The sequence below is a fragment of the Diuraphis noxia genome, unplaced genomic scaffold (assembly GCF_037042655.1).
Source record: "Diuraphis noxia isolate RWA-SAM2 unplaced genomic scaffold, SU_Dnox_SAM2 contig0001, whole genome shotgun sequence".
NCBI lineage: Eukaryota > Metazoa > Arthropoda > Insecta > Hemiptera > Aphididae > Diuraphis > Diuraphis noxia.
Window position 1 is genome coordinate 25,014,302 of NW_028301711.1, and position 24,809 is coordinate 25,039,110.

The following is a 24,809-nucleotide window of genomic DNA, read 5'->3' on the forward strand; positions in this document are numbered from 1 at the left end:
TGGACGAGGGTTTTACACTTTTATGTGATAAATAACAATATTATTTAGCTTTATATAAATAGACAAGAACGATATTATTTCCTTTAAACCATGTCTAAGAGAAACGTAATAATAAATAACAAACACATTCATAATATATTCTCGTTAATAATATTTTGTTTAATCATTGTTAAGATAAAATTAAGAATTAAAACTATCAAACTGCTAACAAATAAGTTAAAACTAAAAATTATTTATGTATCTAGATAAATAAATCAAGATAGGTATACACTATACAGTTTATCTTTGATGACAATCAGATACCTAATATCTTATTTATCTAGATGAGATATTAGGATGCTATAGTTTTATCTAGATAAATATATCTAGATACTGCTCAACATAGAAAATATTTAATATGATTCCCATGACTGTTCATGAAACCTAATAAAAATATTTTTAATTCAAACTATTCAATATTGTGGCAGACGGTGAAAAAATTCAAAAATTCAAAATACAAAATACAAAACGCTCACAGAAAAGCAATAATGCAATAATAATTTTAATGAAACCTCACATGTTTCTGTCATAGTATTGTGTACTGTTGGATCATTATTGTTAAGCTATGCGATGAATTTTCTCAACGTATAAGGGTGATTCTTTTATCAAACAACACTTTTATGGTGTTCGTGTTTAATACCACCTAACATACACCTATAACACACAAACACCACCCAATTTTGAGAGGCTATATCTTGAAAAAATAGCCTTTTTAGTTTATGACATTTTAAGTATGGGTTGTCATTTGAAAATCAAAAGTTGATAATGGTTTACCTGATAAATATATAAGGGTGAAAATATTTTTAAAAAATATATAGTTCTAGAACAAGATGGATCTAAAATTTAAAAAAAAAAATTTTAAAAAGTCAAAAGTTTTTGAAATAATTAGTGCTATTTGATAAAAAAAATCACCCTGTATAATACAACTATATACAATTAAATACAAAACAGTTAATAACTAAATATCATTTTTTTCCAAATACTTCACCATTAAAATTCAATTTTTACATTCGATATAAAGTAGAAGTATTAAGAGTTTTCAATAAAAAGATAAAATATAATTATGCGTATATGGACTTACTTTAACTGATATAACTATAGAATTGAAGAAATTTAAATAAACCAATAAATACCGCCGTTCTACGGCCGCACAATTATATTAAACATCATATACTTATTTTTTCAATACCTACCTACTCATACTAACTTAAGCAGTGTCCCAAATCAAATCATATATTTGTGGCATGAGTAAATGACTTACCTATTCGCGCCTACACTCGTGATCTTTAGCAACAATAGCAACTAAACGGAACAAGCAAGACATGTATTGTAAGTATATCACATGCTTTCGTATAACGTGGATCACACAGACACACGTAAAAACACACACTTCTATAAATACATAATACCTATGTTCTGCTGCAGCTTGAGCATGCCATTTCAAACACGACATAGTGAGTAATAGTTGTCATAGCCTTAAGCAGGTCGTGTTTTATTTTATATATTTTATACAAACATAGTAGATTGGTGGTTTTCGATTTATAACCGGAGACTTAAACGGTTTTTGTCGACCCATTTCCTGTTTTTTTTTTTTTTTTTTTTTTTTTTTTTTTTTATCGCTTTGCCCAGACTATAGTATAAGTGGTGTATGCAGTTTATGCGGAAAATTGTTTTAATTATAACAAACATTAGAAGGCTAAACTCGATATTATTAAGTGCCAGTCTCCACGCGAGAAAATTCTAGTCGCGTACCGTCTCTTTCCGCCACACAGTGTACATTCAGTTAATATACTAATATACATAGTGTTGGGGGTTCGCATTTGTAATTAGGACGAATCGTCGGAATATATTCTTAGGTAGAATTAGAGCGCGAAACATGTACAGCAGTAACAACGCCAACGCCGTTGTCGCAGGGGCAGGAGCAAAAAAAAACCTGTCACAATATTAATTTGTTCATTGACGTCACACGGGACGCTACGTGCGTGGTTCATTACACTAATAATAATTATTTTTAAACAGTGTAGTTTATTGTTTTTAATTTTTTTTTTTTTTAACAGTCATTACAGGACTCACTTTTTCATACGTATAAATAATGAATAACACTTGTTACACAAAGTGTAAAATTTATAATTTAAAAGTTTTTGTTCATATTTAAGAATTTTATACACCGGGTTGATACGAGGAGATCGTAGATTGTAGCATATGAATAAATAGATCTTATATTATGATATTAATTTATTATAACATTTTCGTGCAAGCACCATTAGGTACATTTGTTTGTAAGTATAATACTTTCTGAATTCCTCAACTTAAATTATATACCAATAAAAAATCGCCTAAAATAAATGCATAGGCATATTATAAATTAGACAATGCTGATATATAATTTTTATAACACTCATTCTATTAATTATTGATTCATCTTCATATATTTTTATTATTGAAATTTGTTCTTGAAAAAAAAAAATGGAAATGTTCATTTAGAGTAGTTTTATTTGTACTATTCATAAAAATTTTAAATTTTACATTGAATGCAAGAAATATTTTTTTCGTAATGAATTGATATTGGGAACATTAATTTCAGTGTACCTGTCAAGTAACTACTTGACGTTTAAAACTGTAAAAAGGTATCTATAGAGGTTACGAACAAAACATTATATGAATAACGCTTATAATAATATCAAACATGAATCACAATTCAAACTGTAGTTTAATAAAAGTAAATCATAAAATCACGTCGAACAGATTAAGCTGAAGACGAATGATGTACGGTTTTCTCGATTTTTGATTAGGTACTCAAATAGTTACTGTTCAAGATTGATTTTATTGATAATTTTCATGGCTAATTAAAATGAAGACTCTCATTTCTCACTTTGGAGCTACCGGTATTAAAAATTATTATGTTCGAGGTTATAACCGTTCGAATAAAATCATACAGCTATAAATATTGTTTACTATAAATACTTATAAAATACTGTGTAGAAGGTTTAAGGCACTAAGTTTCTTTATACACAGGATATACTCCCATGAAAATGGTTTTGGAAATATTCTAAGGATGTTGTACTTTGATTTTGAACATTATAGTATAGTTGTAATTCTTGAGGGAATTTCGTATTACTGAAAATTTTTCCTCTTTACTACATACAACTTCACATTTAACCCTTTGGAGTTTCCCAACAATTTTTAAGTATATACCTTTTACATTGTTGAATACAATGGAAAACGCATCACCTGACATAAGTAGCAATCAATGAATGTGGTTAAGAAAAAAAAAATCAAAACGTAATAAGTCTGTACATAGTAAGTATATAGACGCGTTTATTTAGCACAAATATATTAATATTAGGTACTGAAAATGACGGTGTAACGATGCTTGTACTAGTTGTACTTAACTATCGGAACTTACTACAGGTTCACTTGTGATTTCATTTATTACCTCCACCCAAAATATTTCTATTTCTATTATTTTAGTTCAGTAAAATAAAAATAAGCTTATGTCCATGGTTAAAATATACTAGGTTATTGCATCTATATCCTCTCTCAATCAAATATTTGATTATAAAACAAAGATGGTAGCGTAAAGGGACCTAATAATAATAAAGTTTATATGCACGAAAACTTTTATGCTAGCCGCTGACTGCCAGTGAATTTTTCATGACAACAAAAAATTATATATTTTATAATTTGTGATATCCCTTTACGCAGCCATTTTGTATTTGATGATAACAATCTTTGTCGATATGCAATTGCCTTGTATATTTTAACCATGCTCCTGTCTATGTGTTATTGGAATATAAGATAAATCGACCTAAATACATTATAGATAATTATTATTGTTTATTACGTATGTATAATTATAGTATAATAATAATGCTTAAATTTAATATCTAAACTTATCAATCGTTTTTAATAAGTCTGTATGTAGAATATCATAAATAAAACAATTTTTCTACGGTAATACAATTTATCATTACATGTTATGTAATTGAGAATCTAAATATTGTACAATTTAATAATATACTCAACGATAATGCAATTTACTGACAATATTAACCGTTCGAATAGAGAATTTTGATTTTTTTTAGGAAATCTGATGTATGCAGGTAAACAGGTAAACTGTTTTCAAATTATAATGGTAAACGGAAAAAAAGTCCCCGTTAATAAAATCATACGAAAAAACATGATTGTACGAAATTATCACATTTATTACAACATTTAATAATTATATGTTACAGGTATATATATAGTTATATTTTTACAAGTTAAAGAAAAAAATACACTTATTACAAACTTAATCAGATTTCATTCTTATATTATGCCCTATATTTGTCAAGAAGATATCGACGCTCAATTCTCCCCTAGTAAATTGTTCGCATACATTTTTTAATCCAGTTTGCATTATGTGCCTTTTATGTGGTCGCTTGTATGTTAATTGCTCTATTTCACTCAATGTTAATTTGGCTTTATCAGCCCCCACTTCGTTTTTCATATTTTTCAATAATTTCCAATCCGATGGATTTTTATGCCCAACCAAATAATTAAACCTATTATTCCAACCTTCACACACGTTTTTGGTTCTACTAATATTCAGTAAGGTACTTTGGTGCACATTCCACATCGGAGGAGGGTATTGAGGAGGAAGTCGACGAAACCTAATACTTAAATCGTCATCAGTTCCCATTCTACGCAAAGGACCACTTACATAAACCGAATCAAAATAATCAACTAAGTCTTCCATGTCTGGAGGAACAACAGTTTTAAGATAATCCATTCCTTCTTTGACGCGACTTAGTGGGAGAAAAACTAAGCTACGTAACATAGCACAAAAATGGTTGAAATTTTCGTCTGTACGATATTTAGTCTCTAAACCTAATTGTATAAAATAATATTTTTAAGAGCATTAATAACAGCTTTTTCGAAATCTAAATGCACTTTAACTGGGTCGGGGTATAATGTTTACGTTCATTACATTCGTTCAAAAGTATTGTGAACATTTTTTCATACGTCGTTTGCGTTTTTCTTTGTAATAATGAATAAATTGCAGTTAAATACTTACAATTGTGTTTTATACGAATAATATACACCTGTAACAATTTTTTAGGCGCTAGTCCAAAAGTTCCATCCATATACCACTCTTTAGATTAACTAGATTAACTCAATAAATGTATCATGTTGTCAGTACCAAACATTATATTCCTCTCATTAGTGTTTTCAGATTCATTATCATATAAAAGAAAACGTTGACTATTCCATAAAGACCATTCTCCTAAAATTTTGCATAAAAATGTAAATACATTATTATGGAATTTTATTTTTATAAATATTTAATTTATACCTTCAATAATTAAATCATTAATATCTGTTGGCTCGACAGGATTATTTCCACTTCTTTGCATTCGGATAGTTTGTTTTATTGATTCTTCTGTAGGCATTTTCATTAAGACTTGTTTTGATATTTTGTTAATTGCCTCGTTGAAAATTTGACTAGGCGTAGAACCAGAAACCTTGGCAATTTCTTTTATTTCAGCTTTAGATTTTACGGCTTCGATATTATTTTGGTCGGCCGCATGGTAATGCTCGTGATGAATACTTAGGACTTTGTTTTTGTTTATTGTTGTTTTTAATACAACTGGACATTTGAAAGAACTACTTTTTACGCATTTCCACCGAATAAATTGTTTACAATCTTTGTGTTTTGTATACATATATAACCGTATAAAGAAATTTTAAAACCATTTTTATTAGACTTTAATATTTCCATCGCGAAGCACAAATAGTGAGCACATCAATATTTTCAATTTTATCGATCGACAAACGTTCGCACAGGCTCGTAAAATAGATAGATAAGTAAGGTATAGGTACACTATCCACTACCCAAACCTATTAGATAAAGTGAAAATATTATTTATATTACGTTTATTTCATAAATTACCCAGGTAATATACTAATATATTATATAAATATATATATAATATATATCAACTACTCGTTTTTGAAACTTACTCATAATACCTATACCATGTAATACATTGTTGTCAAATATAGTGCGTTTATTTTACAAATAAAATTAATAATTACCTACAATCATGTTATTCGTATATGATTTCATTAACGGAGACTTTTTTACCGGCATTCGTTTTTTCTTTTCATAATAAATGTCTGTAAACGTTTGGATTGCCATCAATGACTGTTGTAATTAGTTATATACTTTGTGGGTCACGTTCGTATTTGACATCGCATGTACAGATCGAGTATAATATACTAACATAACTTAACATATTATATAATATTATATGTACAAATCTATAGTGTTGGGAAAATCATACACATACAATGTTGAGAGGATCTAATACGTAAGTCTACATGAAGTGAACATCATCGATATAAATACGTGAGTGACGATGAGTGTGTACCCTCCCGGCCGTGCCTCATCCACGCTAAGCGTTATTTACGGACCGAAACGGAGGAAGTGAAAATATATAAACTGAAAGTTTGCTCGGTGAATACCGTTTTGCTTTGTAATAGTCCAAAGTCATATTCACGAGGGCACTCGAAGCGCCGAGTATAGTACTTACGTATACTAGATTTCTCTGCCAATGATTTTATTATTGCTTGAAAGGAATGCATTACAAGTGTGTGTAGTGCGTGTATACGGCCGAGAGAGTAAATGGGCGAGAAAAAAAGGTCTGAATGATAAATAATGGTAAATGGAATTAGAAAAAACTATGCATAGTACCGATATGTACACGAGTAGTATAATAATGATGACATTCATTGAATATTTACAATTATTAACGTGTTGTCCGGTTTGTTTGTTCGATGTGTTGTGTAAAACCTAACCTAACCTAACCTAACCCATGGCTTATTTGTATACAAATTATTAGATAGTTCAGTATAACACAATAAGTTACTGTGTTTTTCATTGCATCGACCAAGAAACCTTACGATGACATCATTATAGGAAAATTTGGTTTTCCGTAGTTTGGCTGGAAATAATATTTATTATGTATTATGGTTTTGAATGGTTTTACACGTATAGTACCACGTTCACGTGACAAATATTATTTGAGTATAATGTAACTACACACTAAAACCTACGAATCAAGGACAAAATATCCAAACCAAAATATCCAAGGACAAAATATCCAAATTTATCCGTTTTTACGTAAATTAATAGATTACACATTACTTTTTGATAAACTTAACTCAAATGTCAAATTATTAAATTATAAAAATATACCTAATATATAATAATTATATAAATATAATTAATATATTATTATATAATTAAATATATATAAAATTTTTAAATTTTTAGAAAATAGTGTAGGTAGTCATTTATTTTAGCAAATTATTCCTATAGGTATTCATAAAAACAAATTGTTTTACATTTTATTTTATATTATTTGACTAATGTTTGTGCAGTATATTTTGTGATATTATTATACTACTAACGTAATTTATATATATTTAGGAGTTAATTTTATTAGAAAGTAAAGTGTAATATACTAATTTACGTAAAATTTGGATATTTTGTCCGTGGATATTTTGGTTTGGATATTTTGACCGATTACCAAGACCTACATACGTCATAAGTTCCACGTATTTACTAAAGAGTAGAACGACGATAGAGGCCTGCAAGTAAACAATTATTTTTTTTCAGGATACTAGAAATTTTTTTTCATATACAACATATTAGTTCCCGTTCGTTTCAGACATATTATATTTTACTGTTGTCTTAGACAAATTGTCTACACCTATATTGTAGTACTATATATTTTAATTTTGTTTACATAGATATTACATAATTTATAATTTGGATTCATAAATCTATCTATTATAGTTATTTAAGTTATTTTCATTGCATGAATAAAAACTGTTTACATTTGTAATTATCATTTTATTTTTTTCTAAACCCAACGTCTACCATAAGGTACTAACACGATTTAAATATTTTACCATACCTAATGGTACGCCGTGGCGTATTTTATACAAACAACAGTCGAGTCGTATATGATAATTGCTTTGAATAGGTATAGGTTTCGAGTGCCTCGGTTATGGACATTAGACGAAGCCAATCGCAAAACGAAATAAAATCGATTTTGAAATAAATGTCACGAACATACGGCAGAGGTCTGGATTTATAATCTATTAGCGTGCAATGTCGCTGAATTAGAAAGCATGTAGGGAAAAGAATAGCGATGGTAAGACGTCCGAACACAAACAGACAGAACAATGGTGAGGAGGCTAATAATTTATGAGACGTGTACCTGAGCACCAGGACCGTGGTTACAGATCTATACATAGGTATATAGTTTATACATGTTACTCGGGCACTTTGCTGGTCAATGGCTAATTCCGGGTTTCTACGATTGAATCATAAAATTAGTCTGTTCGTATAAATCTGTTAAAACGTCTTGTGTTTTCCCACCCCCTGTCCGTTATTCTAGTGAAATACTGAACATACTAAAATTCTCTCGATTCACAGCTACTTCCCAAAGACCGCAACCAGAAAACTCCTCATCCTCCCAACCAACAACACACCCGCCATCTAATTTTAAGCGTTTTCATTCTGTCTCCGACGTACACAATCTACACTACACCTCATTCTAGCCCTATTTCATGGTTTTAAAATGCTCGGAGATTGTTTATATATATTTATTTATCACCATATATCCTATTTAATGGAATATAAAGGATAAAATGAGAGAGTTGGAAAGGGACTGAGAGAGAATTATGAAACGGAGAGAGAGATAGATAAATTTATCGGGTCTCGGATATAAGTCAATTATGGAGTGCGTGACGTGTCATATTATAGTGGTTCGTATTTTGATTTATTGACGTCCGCAAAAATCAGTTTTCGTCTCTATCATCACTCGGTGATTTTTTATTCCATCCGAATTATTATTATATATTTCAGTTAAGGCACGTTTTCATTTTTAACAATCTATTTTAATTTACGCATATTATACCATAAAATATTGAAATATTGTTATAGCTATCTTGACGAAAGCGGCTAAATCATTTTCATTCGCAATAGTCTTCCGAATTTTTTCAAATCAATAAAATTACGCGCAGTCAAATACATTTACAAAATTATGAAATAAGATGATATCGAAATTTCATAAATAGATTGTTAGACATTTTTAGTTTTGTTTTTATAACTCGTTGCAGCAAACGTAATAATTGAACGCGACTATAGAGAACAAAAATACATTTTACTCAATATAAAACTCTATAATGTATATACGCACAAAGTTGCTACAAACAGATGGCATCAATATTAACATCAATAATAATAATAATAACAATTATGATGATGATGATGATGATGATAATTATGATGGTGATGATGACGATGATTATAATAATATATATTACAGCCAACTACCGTGTTGTACCTGCAGAGAAAACTCAATATTAAATTTATTCACAACATCTCAAATCCGAATATAGCACGATGCATTATTATAATCATTATCATCATCAACATTGTCATCGTTATAAACTATTATCTTTTTGTGATAACAATTATTATCGTAATTATTATTATTATTATAACATTGTGTCGGTTCGGTAGCGCGGTGCGTGCTCGCAATGACTGCCGCGAACAATCGTTCTGCATCGGATAAGCCGTTCCGCCGCGGTGTTGCGACTCAATTCCATATAATATAATGTATATATATATTATTTTGTATACCTATATAATATTATTATACCAAAATTAACCGCTTCGGTAAGGAAGAGGTGATGGTCATGTATATATGTATCTAATATATATACCTACACAATGAAGTCCCGGTGACTTATTTATGGCGTTTTGGCGTGGCGCGCAACCCCGTACGACCCTAATACTAGAACGTCCGTTTCCCCGTTCGTATGGGGATATATATATATATATATATATTATATATATTTACACCTCTGCTCGGCACCAAGTCCGAAATTAATTCCGATTATACGTTTTTACCAACTGGCGCGCCATAGTAATTTATCTTAGACGTTCTGCAGTAATTGTTAGACACTTTTTTTTTAATTTCGACCTACCCGTGGTTATTCAAAATATTTCCATTTTGAGGCGTTATATAGTCACGATACAATGCAATATTATTAATAATATGTCGTACAGATAATCAAAAAACACGTTATAGATGGAGTGATACTCGAAGGCATATATTATTAGAGTTCGTGTAAGATTGAACTTGAAATATGTAGTTTTATACGAGTTTATAAATTCTATGACGTACACTAATCGTTTCCATAATAACGCTCGACTCTATGTTTGAACCATGAGAAATGTATAAATTCAGATTTTGTGTTTTCGATTTAGCTATAAGTCAGGAGTTGTAGACAACGAAGTCAAAAGCGAACTTTCGTTTACTTTATGGCACATTGGCACTGTGGTGTTATCGATTATCGTCACTGACAGAGTAGGTATAAATTTTTTGAAATATTGAGAATATTTTATGATAAAATTGTGATACCTACTAATTTTCCAATTTCAAACATGAAGAAATAAAATAGAGATAGATTTATTGTTTGTAAAAATAAACACCTATCATTACGTTATAGCAATCATATTAAATGTTTTTCAGATATTGTGTACGAAAACTATGAACTATATAGAGTCCCCTATTTCACTTGTACACGCTTTCTCGTATTCACGTGAAATTAAAATCCGAATATATAAAACCGTGTACTTAAAAAATCCGTGTGCACGAATATTCACGTATACACGCATTCGCGTATTTTAGTGTTTTAATTTATACTTTAATATTAACCATATAGTTTACTTATAAAGACACACAAAATCAATAGAAAATTTAACAAAAAACATTTGGCACAATCATAAAAACGATTTTTAAACAAACTAAAACAAAAATTATTTAGAATGATTAATTAATAATTAAACGTGTAAATAAAAATGATTTCAAATTTTCTTAATTGTTACAAAATTATTAGATTTATCCCAAGATTGAAGATTAATTATAATAGTTTGTATTGATAAATTACGAAAAATGTATTCATAATTATGACGAATCTTTTATAAATTAAAAAAATAATAATTCATAAATAATTAAGCATAACAATATTACAAATAATAATATTATGGTATTAATTTTCGATTTTAATATAAGAAAACCAATAAATTAATATGTTTTGTTAATAATGATGTTTTTTTTTGAATTTAGAACGTTGCTAGCAGTGGAAAAACATCGTTTGGGACTCACTGATGTGGCAGGTATCGATAAATATTTTTTTAACAGTATTCCAATTCCTGAATATTTATCTTCTCTAGATTTCCACCAATCAATAATGGATTCAAATTTTCAAATCGAACTTTAATTGAGGTTCAGATAAATAATAAAAGATTTTGAAATTCGGTCGTTAAATCGTTGACTTCAGTAATATCATCACCGTAAAGGAACTCAAGTGCATTTTTTAGAAGTGTTGATTCGCGTTATGTATTTAAATTATGTGCATTAGTTTCAGTATTATTTATAATAAATTGATAACAGATGATCGAATGCTTTCTCATGCAATTATGGGTTCATGATCCAAATTTTTATATCTTGGATCCAAAAATGATGTGATTTAAATTACATTTTAACATCTTAGATTTAAAAAGAAAATTTTTATGAATTTCTAATTCAAAATAATTAGCGTATTTCGTGATTTTTACATATTTTGCGAAAATTAATTGAACTACGATCTCATCATCGTATTCCTCTCCACCTCTTCAACCATTTATTCTCTCATGGAACTAAATTTCTCACCTATAACGCCTATTATAATAGCACAAGTATTACACATATTATCATAAATATTAAATGTTATAATACCTGAAAAAAGGAACCTCGACAGTCATGTCAAAAAATTGCCTATGTATATCGCCGTGTTGCAATAATATTGTGACTGAATATTAAATAATATGCATTCATAGGCGTGCCCAGACTTTTGACACAAAGGGTGCAACCTGGTGCTTACCCAGGGGAATAAGGGGCTTAACCCTCTTCTCCTTCTTAGAAAATGTTTGTGTATAATATGTTAACAATATGTCAGTTGGTTACAATGGTCACGATGTATGGAGGCGAATGCCTGACATATCTATGGTACGCTGGTGGAATTATAATAACGTATTATAATTATTATTTTCTCATCGAACTGGATTTATTTATTTGTTGCCCGCTACTATTACCAAATGTTGACAATGACGCGCGCGAATATTCCTACAATCCGTTGGTCACGGAGCCTACTGTTAACCAGTAATCCCTTTATAACATTTTACCAGTCCTACGGACGTTACCTGTACTGATACGCCCATGTAAGTATTTTATAATATGATACATGAGCGTAATATTTTTCTTCAATTTTTGATTATATATACGTTATATTTTATACACACATTACATCGAAATATAGCTTTAAAGCGGATCTGTTTCTATTTTAATAGTCGTCGATGTCTTTATGGATTATAACGTAAACTGTCATAAACAGACGACTTAGGATAACATTTCGAACAACACAAACCACCGGGAATTTAACTCATTTAATTTTATTAATTGGTCAATACTGCAGTAACTTAAAATAGATAACGTATACAGTGTAGGTTTTATATATTTCAAATAACTATTATAATATCATCTAGTCGGTTGTAGAATTATTATTTTCTGTACTTCTATAGTAATTAAATTAGATTATTATTACATTCTTTACAAGAACAGTCTTAATATTCGAAAACGGTGCAATCAATATCTGTGTATTTCAATTGGATTTTAAATTTTATTAAATTTAATAGTAAGTTCTCATACTAATTCTAAGTTTTAAAATGAAGTTCTCTCAGCATACGCATTACAGACAATTTGTGTTTTGTACCTTCGTGGTTGAAATTTAAAAAAAAGTTTAAAAAAGTAGTAAGTTAAAAAATAAATAAGAAAATATTATTTGACGCGTTTCATCACAGTTAAGTTTATGATCGCTGCGTGAATATTATATTAATTATATAACATTCATTAAATAAGACTCAATAATAATAATTCGTACAGAAGTATTATATCAGTACGAAAATATATATGTTACTGTTGTACAACACTTTTCATGTTATTTTATTACATCATCGATTTCTTCGTCTAAGGCATTATCCCCCCCCCCCCAAAAAAAAAAATTTTATTTTTGGATTGTTATTTGTTTGTGTCAGAAAAATGACAGTAGTGTATTATTATAACGAATCACTCAAATTGTTGAAAAATCCGTTTGTACCAAAAAAATTTTATCGAGTTGAAAGAATACCTTTCTGTTTATTAAATATTATATCATTGTATTGAGTTAAATGCATACACATATTATGATCATAATATTTGCAATTTGTTTTGCAACTATTTAAAGTGTCACATATGGCGTCTTCGCGAACGAATGAAACAAGGCAAGTGGCGGTGTAGGTTTAAAGATGTGTTCACAACTCACCTAGTCTTGTGGAATTTAATTAAATATTCAATTTCTATTGGTAACGTATCTAATAATTATGTAACAAACGTATTGAAAGAACGGATATCGAAATGCGAATATTGTGAACACACTTTAATTCGTATGAATGACTTGAAAACTCACTGCCCTCAAAGTGTAACTCTCCACTATAACTATTATTAATCCAACTATTTTGTTAACCGTTCTAACGATTTTAATATTATATACATAGGGTAAATTTTATTGAACATACTCAATCCGATAAGGATGTGGTTCATTTTTTATGATGAACAATGAACATCATAAAATATAAACCTATCTCCAATACACGCATCCCAAAATAGAAGTTCTGTTTGTTCTTGGCGTTCGTTTTCGTAATTTTATTCGTTATCGTTAGACGCAATTACCTATGCGTTATCCATATCTCAAAAAGTTGAAGCGTTTTTTTAGTCTTTCAGATAACTAACTCTGGAGAATACTATTTTCCCCGCTTATAATTTTATAATAAATATATATGATATGATAAATTAATGCGTCAAACGTAGAACCATGATGTGTAAAATGTAAATTACTTACATTTTTGTTTTTTATACGGGCGGATATTGTTGCTGATCTAAATTTTTACAATACATGATAATATTTTTTTTTATGAGTAAAAGTATGATACTCGTATATAATATTATATGCTATATTCATAACTATTTGGGGATCGTTTGTGATATGATCAGTTATTCCAAATAATTGTACCTATATGTATATAAAGAAAAATGCGTTTCAGTAAGTAGGTACTATTTCAAAATAATCACAAATAAACATTATATAGTAATATTAAAACTCAATCGTCGTTAAAAATTTAAAATATGAAAAAAAAATAATTATTTGCTATTTTATTTGTTCATTTAAAAAGTGTATTAACAAGTATAATCATTTAAATCAAATGAATTATATGTTTATAAACTCATTTTTTTTTGCTTATCATATACATTTCATATTGAATATTTCATAAAATACTACATATACCTATGTATAATATATAACATCTATATACGATATCAAATATATGTTAACCTAACCTACGATATTATAATTCCAATATCTTTAACATAAAATAATCTAAAATTGTCAAATGTACAAAAAAATTATAATAATTTATTGATTTATTAAACTTATTTCCGATATTATCCCTAAAAAAATATGCATAATGTACACAAATAAAATAATATATAAGCATAAAAAAATAAGTTCATATTATATTCCTTATAAAATCATTCATCAAACTATCCAGAAATGGATGAAGTCATTCATAAACACCAACATTAAATTATGACCTTTTAGAAAATAGATCAACGAATTTATTAATTTGACAGAAAAGAGTTAATCGTTTATATATTTAATGAAAAGTGGTTCACGTTTTTAAAAATAATATAAACTTCTTAAATACATACATCGTCTAGTAGAGATCAAGACGCTTTTGCGTTTGCGTATATACAATAGGTACATAATTATTATATAAAATAATAAATACATAATAATATGCACATTAAAATAAAAATATTAATTTAAAAAAAATATTTATATTATAATTAAGTACCCTACTATTTATTTTATATATTATAGTTTTTTTTTATCATATTTTTTTTTGCGTTAAAATACTGGAATTTCAGCCAACGCCAAGATATTACCACCATCCGCATAAGAATATGACACACTTTTACTACTCACTCTTTTCTTATTAGCTAAAACTATCCACCTACGTACAATACTTGTCGAACTCGCTTAACTGTAAGCAGTTTCTAAAATATCTAAATTTTCGTACTACTAATCTCAAATCAGTCAAATCTAAATTACTCATAGTACATATCAATTAATAATATTTATTTAAAATAAATGATTTCTATTTGAATAAAGTAGAAGCTCTATTTAATAAATTTGAAGGTTCTTTAAAAAAAAAAAATTGTGAAATAGAAATTATTTTTTTTAGAAAACTCATTTTTAGTGTACAAAATGAATGGAAATAATAATACATAATATCAGTAAGTAAATAAAAATAAATTTAAATTATAGATTTATTATAAATTTTTAATGTAAAAAATACACTTAATACACTTTTAAATTCCGTACTACACAGAGAGTGTCGTACTACACACAATTTTAGGGACTAAATATGTGTAAGACACATATATTATATGAATTAAGACTCGCATCTCTCAGCTTCCTACACAGCATCAAAGAAATTCTCAACGATTCTCTAACCTCAAAATTCATCCAATTCATCACCAAATTCTTACTTAGTCAACCTGTATTGTAAATAAATTTTACTATTCAAATTTTTTTATAATTGTCACCTAGAAAAAAATGTCGGCTAATGACCTCAGCAGTTGAAGACTTTAAATATTAAATAATAATAAATAAAAAAAATATTGGAATCGTTTGTACATTTCAGTGTACTCAAAATTAGTAATCTAATCTACCACACTTATTATCCAAATAAAATCATTCAAAAACATTTATTATAATTGGGAAAAATGTTGTTGATAATCTATAAAGATGGTCATCTTGAAACCATAAAATTCTCTGTATCCTTTTACAAAAATTCAAAAAACAAAAAATGTGATATAACCTTATAGTTCACTATACACTGTTTGTATATTTAATCAATAAATGGTGTAATGGAAATTCAGATTAATTAAAATACAAAGTCCTCCAGAGTAAATTGAAACGTTACGTGACGACCGTATCAATGGCACAGTTTAGGTAGTTGATTATAATTAGTTCACGTAATAATGAAAATTGTTTAAAACCAAACCGTTTTATTGTTTGATGAGTATTACGAATCACGGGAGTAGTAGGTGCAGGGAAATATGAAATATAATTAATTTTATTATATAGATAATATGGGTATTATTCAGAATAAAATACATTTATAAAATTTCATATTGGACGTCTAAGCACATTAATTATTCATACTCTTAATTTTATGAAATTACAAGCATCATAGTGCTTACCAGTGGGTTAAGTTTAATAAATCTCATTAATGTTAAATTTGTTTTACATGTACCACTCAAGTTATAATAATTTATGAAAAAATACAAACTGTACTAAATTAAACATTTTTTTTTTTTCTGAAATGCGATCTTCAATTAATTAATATTTTAATTGGTCAGTAACCTCTATATACATATATATTTTTAAACACTACAAATACTTTAAAAAATAAAAATTTATTTAAATAATGAAAACATTTTAGTAAAAACTATATTTATTTATTTCAAAATTTTATGTGCCATGTTTTTAAACAAGTTATTTTATACAGGCAATATATTACATGCCAATATCAGCTATGTTCATATTAAAAATTACCTGGTGTAGAGAAATGTTTTCAAAACATGTTCCACCAATATTTAAACTTATTTAGGGCCATAAACAAAAAAAATATTGAATAACTGGTGATACAGCATTTTTAATATATGAAATAAAATATACGATTGTAAAAAACATTCAATATTTTAATATTTATTCAATATGTTTTTCCTTAATATTGTATAATCAATTGTTAATTGTTATTGAGGAATAAAAAATATTTATCGAAATTGATGCCACAACCTTTATTAGATTGTTAATAATAATTTATGGTGAGAAAGAAAGTCGATAAAAATCACTGCAGTCCTAATTAAAATAACGTTTATTTTTATAAAGTATGCTCAACTGTGATTCGGAGACTGTACATATAAATACTTTTAATCTAAATTATGGTTTATAACAAATTACACGTTATATAGTTCTCATAATAACAATATGATTATAAGCATTATTCGTCTAACAAAATGAATGAAAATCAATTTACCACGTTCACAAATTATTGTTATAAAACACCATTTTGTAAACGTTTTCAAATAGGTAGGTTGTTGGTGATATGTTGAAGAAAGATTATATTATAATATAAAGATATAATAAAAATTTTTCAAATATCATTTTAGCTTTGTTATAACACGTCGTTTGAACATATACTACAAAACTATACTTTAAAGACACATAGCTATAGTATGTATCTACTCGAAACATAATGAAATGAAAATATGTTTGTATGATGCCCGTTTCATAAATTTCGATCATGATATCACATAAAACATTTTTGGAATATTTTCAAGCACATATTTTGTTCTTTTCAAAAAACTAAATTTCTTATTTTACTTTTTGTTGAAAATACCAAACCATGACAATGTTAAACGGGCGAATTTGTTTTAAATGGGCATCAAAAAGGTCGACGAATAATATTATAACTTATAAGTCATACATGCTTCAAAGTGTAGGGCTCTTGTCAAATTGTGGTATCATTGTATACCATAACTAAAAAATAATAAACAAATTATTTGCTTTTCAAAAATTAATTAATACTTTAAAAAATTTTATTTCAAGTGTATACCCGCGTCTGTTTCTAATACGTAGGTAAAGATCTCCAAGTAAGTCCAATAATACATTTTTATTTTAACATATAAATTGAGAATAGATATTTTATTTATTTTCGGTGGTCAGTATTTAAATGTATATTTTCTAAAATACAGGCAATGTATTTAGTTAAAAGTATTAAATTATATTTTATTTTATACAGCGCATGAAATTTCTCGATCCTGTTAAACGAAACGGATGTGTAATTTCAATTTTTTAATAATAAAATATGTTCGGTGAGAAGTGTAGATCTATATGAAACGAAGAACTATTTAACTGTGTAGAGACTAGCTAGAAAAGGTCCGTCATTTATAGTATAAATTGATGACTACAGTCAACAAAAACAACATTTAAACACGCACTTAAGCATGTATGGTTAGATAGTTATAGGACGAGATAGCTAGTTTACTTAGACACCAATAACGCTTGTTTTATCACGCCGTCACCGTCACAACCACGAATGGTCAAAATAAGAAATATTTATCCGTTTCACGAATGACGCATGACGATGTTTTGAAAATAGTGTATTTCCGTTAAAATTCAAGATCATGATAATAACTGAGCAGTTATAGGAATGGATGGTGAAGAGATCCATTTCACCAAGATCACTCAATAATCATTATAATATAAAATATGATACGATATGATCGTGTACTATACATGTACTCAAACTCAAGTAATTTTATTGTTGTTGTTTTACATTGTGAAAACTTTAAAGGTTATTACTTATTATATCATATTTTGGCCCGCCGTCGGCGACGTCATATGCATATACTATATTAATATAATGACGAGGCGGCCGCGTGGCATAAAGGTACCTACTGCTACACTACCACCAAATTATTATAATAGTAATAATAATATAATGACGACAGCAACAATAGTCATGATATATCGTGTTTTGGGTGGATATAGGAGGGAGACTATATCACAGCCGCTTTTCTACAAGACGCGCCGTCTCGGAAGTGATGGGTGGGGGTGGGGGTGGCAGGATTAATTGCCCAGGGAAACCTATCCCTATCCCCCCTGGGTCACTGCCGACGAAGTCGAGAAGGTCAAACGAGAAATGTCACCGGCGGCGGCCCGTTCCCCGAACGAAGACTTACAGTACCATCTATGGCACTTCCTGACCCCTCACCCTCTGTTGACGCGATTTAACTCGACGACTAGATGGTTATATTATACAAGTATTTCCTCTCGAACCGACTGCCGAGTGTATATTATAATACATTCCCAGTGCGTAGTATATCCGGTCGTCCTGCTACTTTAGAGGAAATGGTGGCAAATGACGACTACAGTTCCTTTGGACAGCGCAACCAGTCACCGAACACGGCGACTGCCACGTCATAAATATGAATAGTATGCTGAGTTTGATTTCGGGTGTGGTTTCAATCCAAAAAAATTGAGTCATCGTCGTGGTTATGACACAATTATTTCGGGAAGTTATTATATTAACTATTATATTAAATATTATATTAATTTATAGTTATTATATTAAATTCCCTGTCTAATTTTCAATACGGAAAATATCTATATGCATTTCCATGAACCGAGATGCGCTTGTGATCCGATGTTGGCTGACACGTAACTGCATCGTTTAACCATACTGCCACTGCAGGTTTAAGTTCTATAATGGTCGATGTTATTATACCTTTTTCAATTATTATTTAGCCTATAAGAAAAAAATTGGAAAATCAGACACTATTAAATATTAATACTGCGGGTAACGTTGTATGTAGGTCTTTAGTGACCTGCACATTAAGCTATACCATTATAAATACACATGTTATTGACCAGGCGGGGGCATTCAGAATCACGTTTTTAAACTCTTAGTGAGTTTGTAGAGAGTAGAGACGATAACGCCCCCGCAATCGCGTTCAAACGTGACCCGGTCGAGATGCGAATCGTAATAACGACACCACAAAACGATAATCTGGCGAAATTACTAGTCGTTTCCACCTCGTATCTCTGTGGGGTGGTCGCGTACAGGCGGTTTCATCGTCATAAACAAACGACGATTTTTTAATTTTATTTCGTCAAAAACTTTGGCTAGCCTGCAGACTCGTTGATATTTTAATGCAAAAGTCAGCTATACTATGCGTATAATTTATTGTATATAGTTGCACACCTAATGTGTGTGAAATAATTCAATTTCTGAAAGGTATCGCAAAAAAACAAAAAATCGTAATTCCCCATTAAAATCGAAACGCAATTAATTTGCCCCCTAGCATGTTGGTAATACCTGGGTATATGATATAGATACCACTACACATTTAAACTGCTGTTTATATGGAATTCCTCAAAATATTATAAAAGTGGTTCCGTTATAACATCGCTTGTATTATTGAATAAAATCGTATCGTACTTATAAAGGTATTAATTATATATTAATAATATTATATCCCTTTTCGTGGATGAAAACATTTAAAACTTAAGCACGTCTATGCCAGAAATTCTGAGAAGTCCTCTAAAATATGCGTTGCATTCCAAGTAATTGTTTCCAGTGAACAATTATTAAAACCATTCTATATTTAGTTGTATTATGTTATCCAAGTATGGGTGATGGTATGGTTATGCATATTACATACATTGTACTTCTACACTCTAACACACCTAATACGATACTGACTTCTTGGAAACCCATGTATGACGGTGGAAGGAAGGATGGCAAGTTTACCATTTTAAGTGGTGTACCACAGGTGCCGAATGAGTTAACTTATCCGTATCGCCTTTCGCCTGGAAAACTTTCAGTCACTTTGTTAATATCGATCCCGACCCTCTTTCAGACGTACCCGTGTACCTAAATGATTCCCACCTGCCATTTTCTGACAAGGAACCATGAAACCACACCGTACGAAATGCAGCGAATGTAATGTATTTCTCATATAGAACGAAACTATCGTACAGTGTCAGAGATCTTAAGCTTTAGAGTATTAAGCTTTTTAACGGTGCTCAACAAACCCACGGTTTGATATTCCAAAAGTTTTGCGTAAGCTTGCAAGTTTCTATTTTATTATGAATTCAACGCATACTTACTTGGATGAAATTATATTTGTGAACATTCGTCTAAGACAGTCTTATTAATATATCAATATAAAATAGGTACCTATATTTGTATTTTCTAAAAAAAACGGGGCGAACACATGTGGAATGCATAGACGTTAGAAATGAAATATCATAAATAAGGCAATAACATAAATAACTATTACAACGTATTAAATAACAACCCCCCCCCCCCCCCCCCAGTGATTAGTATTCAATTGGTTAGATATTTGCAAAACGAAATACCAGTGCTATGACAATTATTTTATTTTTGTATGATGTTATTTTAATTTACAGAAGAAAAATCATTAAACTAAATATAATTGAAGTGGATAAAGTTGAATTTTGGAAGTATTATAGCTTTGACAGATATCTTTTACACTATAATATTAAATTACAATTTATTTTTATAAGTTAAATTCATGACCATTATTTTGATACATTGATCCTTTTGATTATAATTTGTAATAAATTCGTAACAGGAAGATAGATATAAAAACTGATAGCGGGTCTCAACTAGTCTTAAATAATGTCATACTGTCGAAAATAATAATTAAAAATAAACATTTAGATTTGAACTATATCCTGTTTAGACCAAGATAACCAATTATTTTTGAAATCTTATATTATTTATTTAAACTTTTTGTCAAATATTTTCGCTACAGTATAAATATTAATTATTTTAAATGGTGACTTAATAATTTCACGTCATTACTGTAGGCATACAACATCGGTGTTTTGTCCTAAACCAAAAGGGCTCTTACATGCATGATAAGTCAATACAACACCCTATAGATGATTTTCATCTTTTACCGTCAAATATGTATTATTCGCTTAAATAACAAACCATTAAAAAATAAAAAATGTTCGCGTGCTCTAAATAAATTACGGAATAGCATCATCATCTTCAACGATAACAATAATCAATAGCTACCTGACCAAATGATGAAACCACACAAATATTTCGAAATCTCGCCAATCAGTAAAATGCAAATATCTATAATAGTTACAGATCATAAAGCTATCTCAGAAACCTGACACGGAAAATAATTTAATGGATGCTACGATGGTTCAAAAATTGAACTCCACGTCCACACGGTGGCGTGGTGAACGACGTTTACCTAATGCAATTGCTTAGCCCTAGAACACACATTCAAAATTTGTATACAGAAAATTATACCTTTATGGGGGGGGGGGGTCATTGTATAAATAATTTGCTTAGGGTTTGAAAGATGTCACGCCACTGCGTCCACATTATGCAAGATCACGTTAACCTAAAGTCTTTCACCGACAGTGCAGGTTTATAAATATATGCCAATAAAATACATAGTATGATTAATGTATAGCAAAATGCTCTGTTTTATATTTTTACAAAAAGCAGTCTATATTATTAATTGTCTGATGACGATAATTAAAATCCACAAAAATGAATGACGTGTATTTTAATTCAAAGAACTAAGGTGTAATACTAACGGATAGTCGATGATACGTTTATTAAATAATGCGATCCATGATTCATCAACCGCGAAACCTCAAGACTTCATAATATTACGTATGTTTATGATTAAAATTCAATTTAGTCGTAAAAAGTACAATTATTCACGTCTACTATTTTACTTAAATATATTGAAGTCTATAAAGACATGCTATTACTTATTACGTATACAATAGTTTTGGTGAAATATTTGAAATGTTTAAGGAGTAGAAAAAATGTAGACAAATTGCTAGAATTTAATTGGCATAATATTATCTTAACTCTATTAAGATAATTGAGAAAAAAGAATTTATGCATATTAAACGCATTAAATATATTTTAAATTTTTTTTTAAATGTATATTTGAACACATTTAATATATTTTGAGATCGTAATTTTTATTTCAATTAGTAATCCGTAAAAATGTTATATCATTGTATTTAAATTCATATGGGAGCGATCACTGTATTTATTTTAGAACAATGTATTTATTTTAGAAACTTTTGAAGTATGATTTCTAGCATAAAAATTTATCTACTTGGTGTTTTGAATCTAAAGTAAACTTTTCATACTAACCGAGGAAAAAGAACTGACAATTTGTGCGCTAAACCAGTTTTCAATAAAATTGATTTTATTTTTTTGGTTGATACTAAAAAATAATAGATAATGAAGACTTGACTTGACATTTTTTTTTTTTTTTTGATTATTTGTGGTACTATTTAATAGATATAATAAATATAAATAGATAAATATTTCAGTTGTTACCACTTCTAAACAAAATACAATGCAAATATTAAAAAATAAAACAATATCGAAATATATCAAGCAAAATAATTCATAAATAGTTAATCTTAAAATTCATTAAAATATATACGTACATTTCCATGTAAATAGTATATACGTTATTATTATTGATATTGAGCTCTAAAATATCTAGTTAAAAATATAAAAACAAACTGGCAAATATACAAATTTATTTTTACAGTATAAATAAATAAATTAAAATATAAAGTGCGTATACAGTTTGGATCGATGAAACATGATAGCTTATATGTAAAAAAAATAGACGACAATGAGATAATAATCAAAAAACATAATCACGAAACCAATCAAAATGAAAATAGTACTTATCCAACCATATGGAAAAACTAATACAAAAGTAGCAACCGAAAATCAAGTATTACGTAGCTCTTTTTGTAATGCCAGCATAATATTTCAGAAAAAAAACGACTGTAAAATCGTCGTTACTCTTGAAACTGATATCACTGAACACGTTTGTATAACATTAGCGCATCAGAAAAATATCGTTCATCACAATCAAACACGGTTTAATGGTTTAAAGTATTTTATGACAGCTCCCATTAGGGAACAATATCTCGTCTTCCTCTGAGATATTAACAACCATGTTCTAAATGAAAAGTCAAACTAGCCGTGCAGTGATAAATAATAGACACGATTATTGAGATGGTGAAACACATATGGTTATAAAATCTAATTTAATATATCAAACTAGCTAAATATCTTGACATTCAGATATAAAAAAGTTTAAATTTCCATCGTAAATCTTAAGATCCCTGTTAGACCACCTCTTTGAAAATTTGAATGTTTGAAAATCGATTCGTACTACACATCTAGATCGTTAGAAACCACTATTCCAAATTATTTCAAATTCGTACGTTTTATAGTTTTTGAGATACAGTGAGTAGTATTCACCTTATATACTTTATATATTATATTATATGGATATAATTTATTAATGCAATATAACGAAAACAAAACATCCAAACTATACACCTACTGCGGGTCGATTCTCCACCATTAACCCCTGACATTATTTCCATCGATCTCAGCACAAACACTCAATTTCAAGTTTTACGAGACTTCGTGATATAATGTCATTCACCAATTTTAATTGGAATAATATTGTTTATCGATTTTACGTTATATATAATCATCGCAACTATTCGACAATGGATTTAAACAAAGACCTTACGGAAAATTATTCTTCTGTACCTGGAAAATGTAATTATATCTGCCCAACAACTCGATTTCAAATAATAATATTAAAATGAACCTGTTTGAATTTACGTTATATTAACACTATTTGCACTTATACAGGTTCAACTAAATTATTCTGGTCGACCATAATAACGTTATCGATTAGCTTCAACGAGCAACGTGGAAACTAATTTTAATTATAATAGTAAATTATATACAAATACAGATACAAATGTAATATAAAATAAAAATAAACGTACAATAACCTACAATCATGGAAATTGGATCGATTGACAATATTTTTGCAACTCAGAGAAACCCGAAAAATCCGAATCATTAATCGAAA

General features: G+C 28.8%; 1 protein-coding gene and 1 pseudogene across 2 annotated transcripts in view; both read right to left on the reverse strand.

Annotated features, from left to right (window-relative positions):
- The window catches only part of LOC149060369 (limbic system-associated membrane protein-like), a 589,994-nt gene that overhangs the window by 207,100 nt on the left and 358,085 nt on the right, over positions 1-24,809 (reverse strand). The gene's annotated exons all lie outside the window — the stretch shown is intronic.
- On the reverse strand, positions 4,331-5,800 carry LOC149060370 (uncharacterized; annotated as a pseudogene).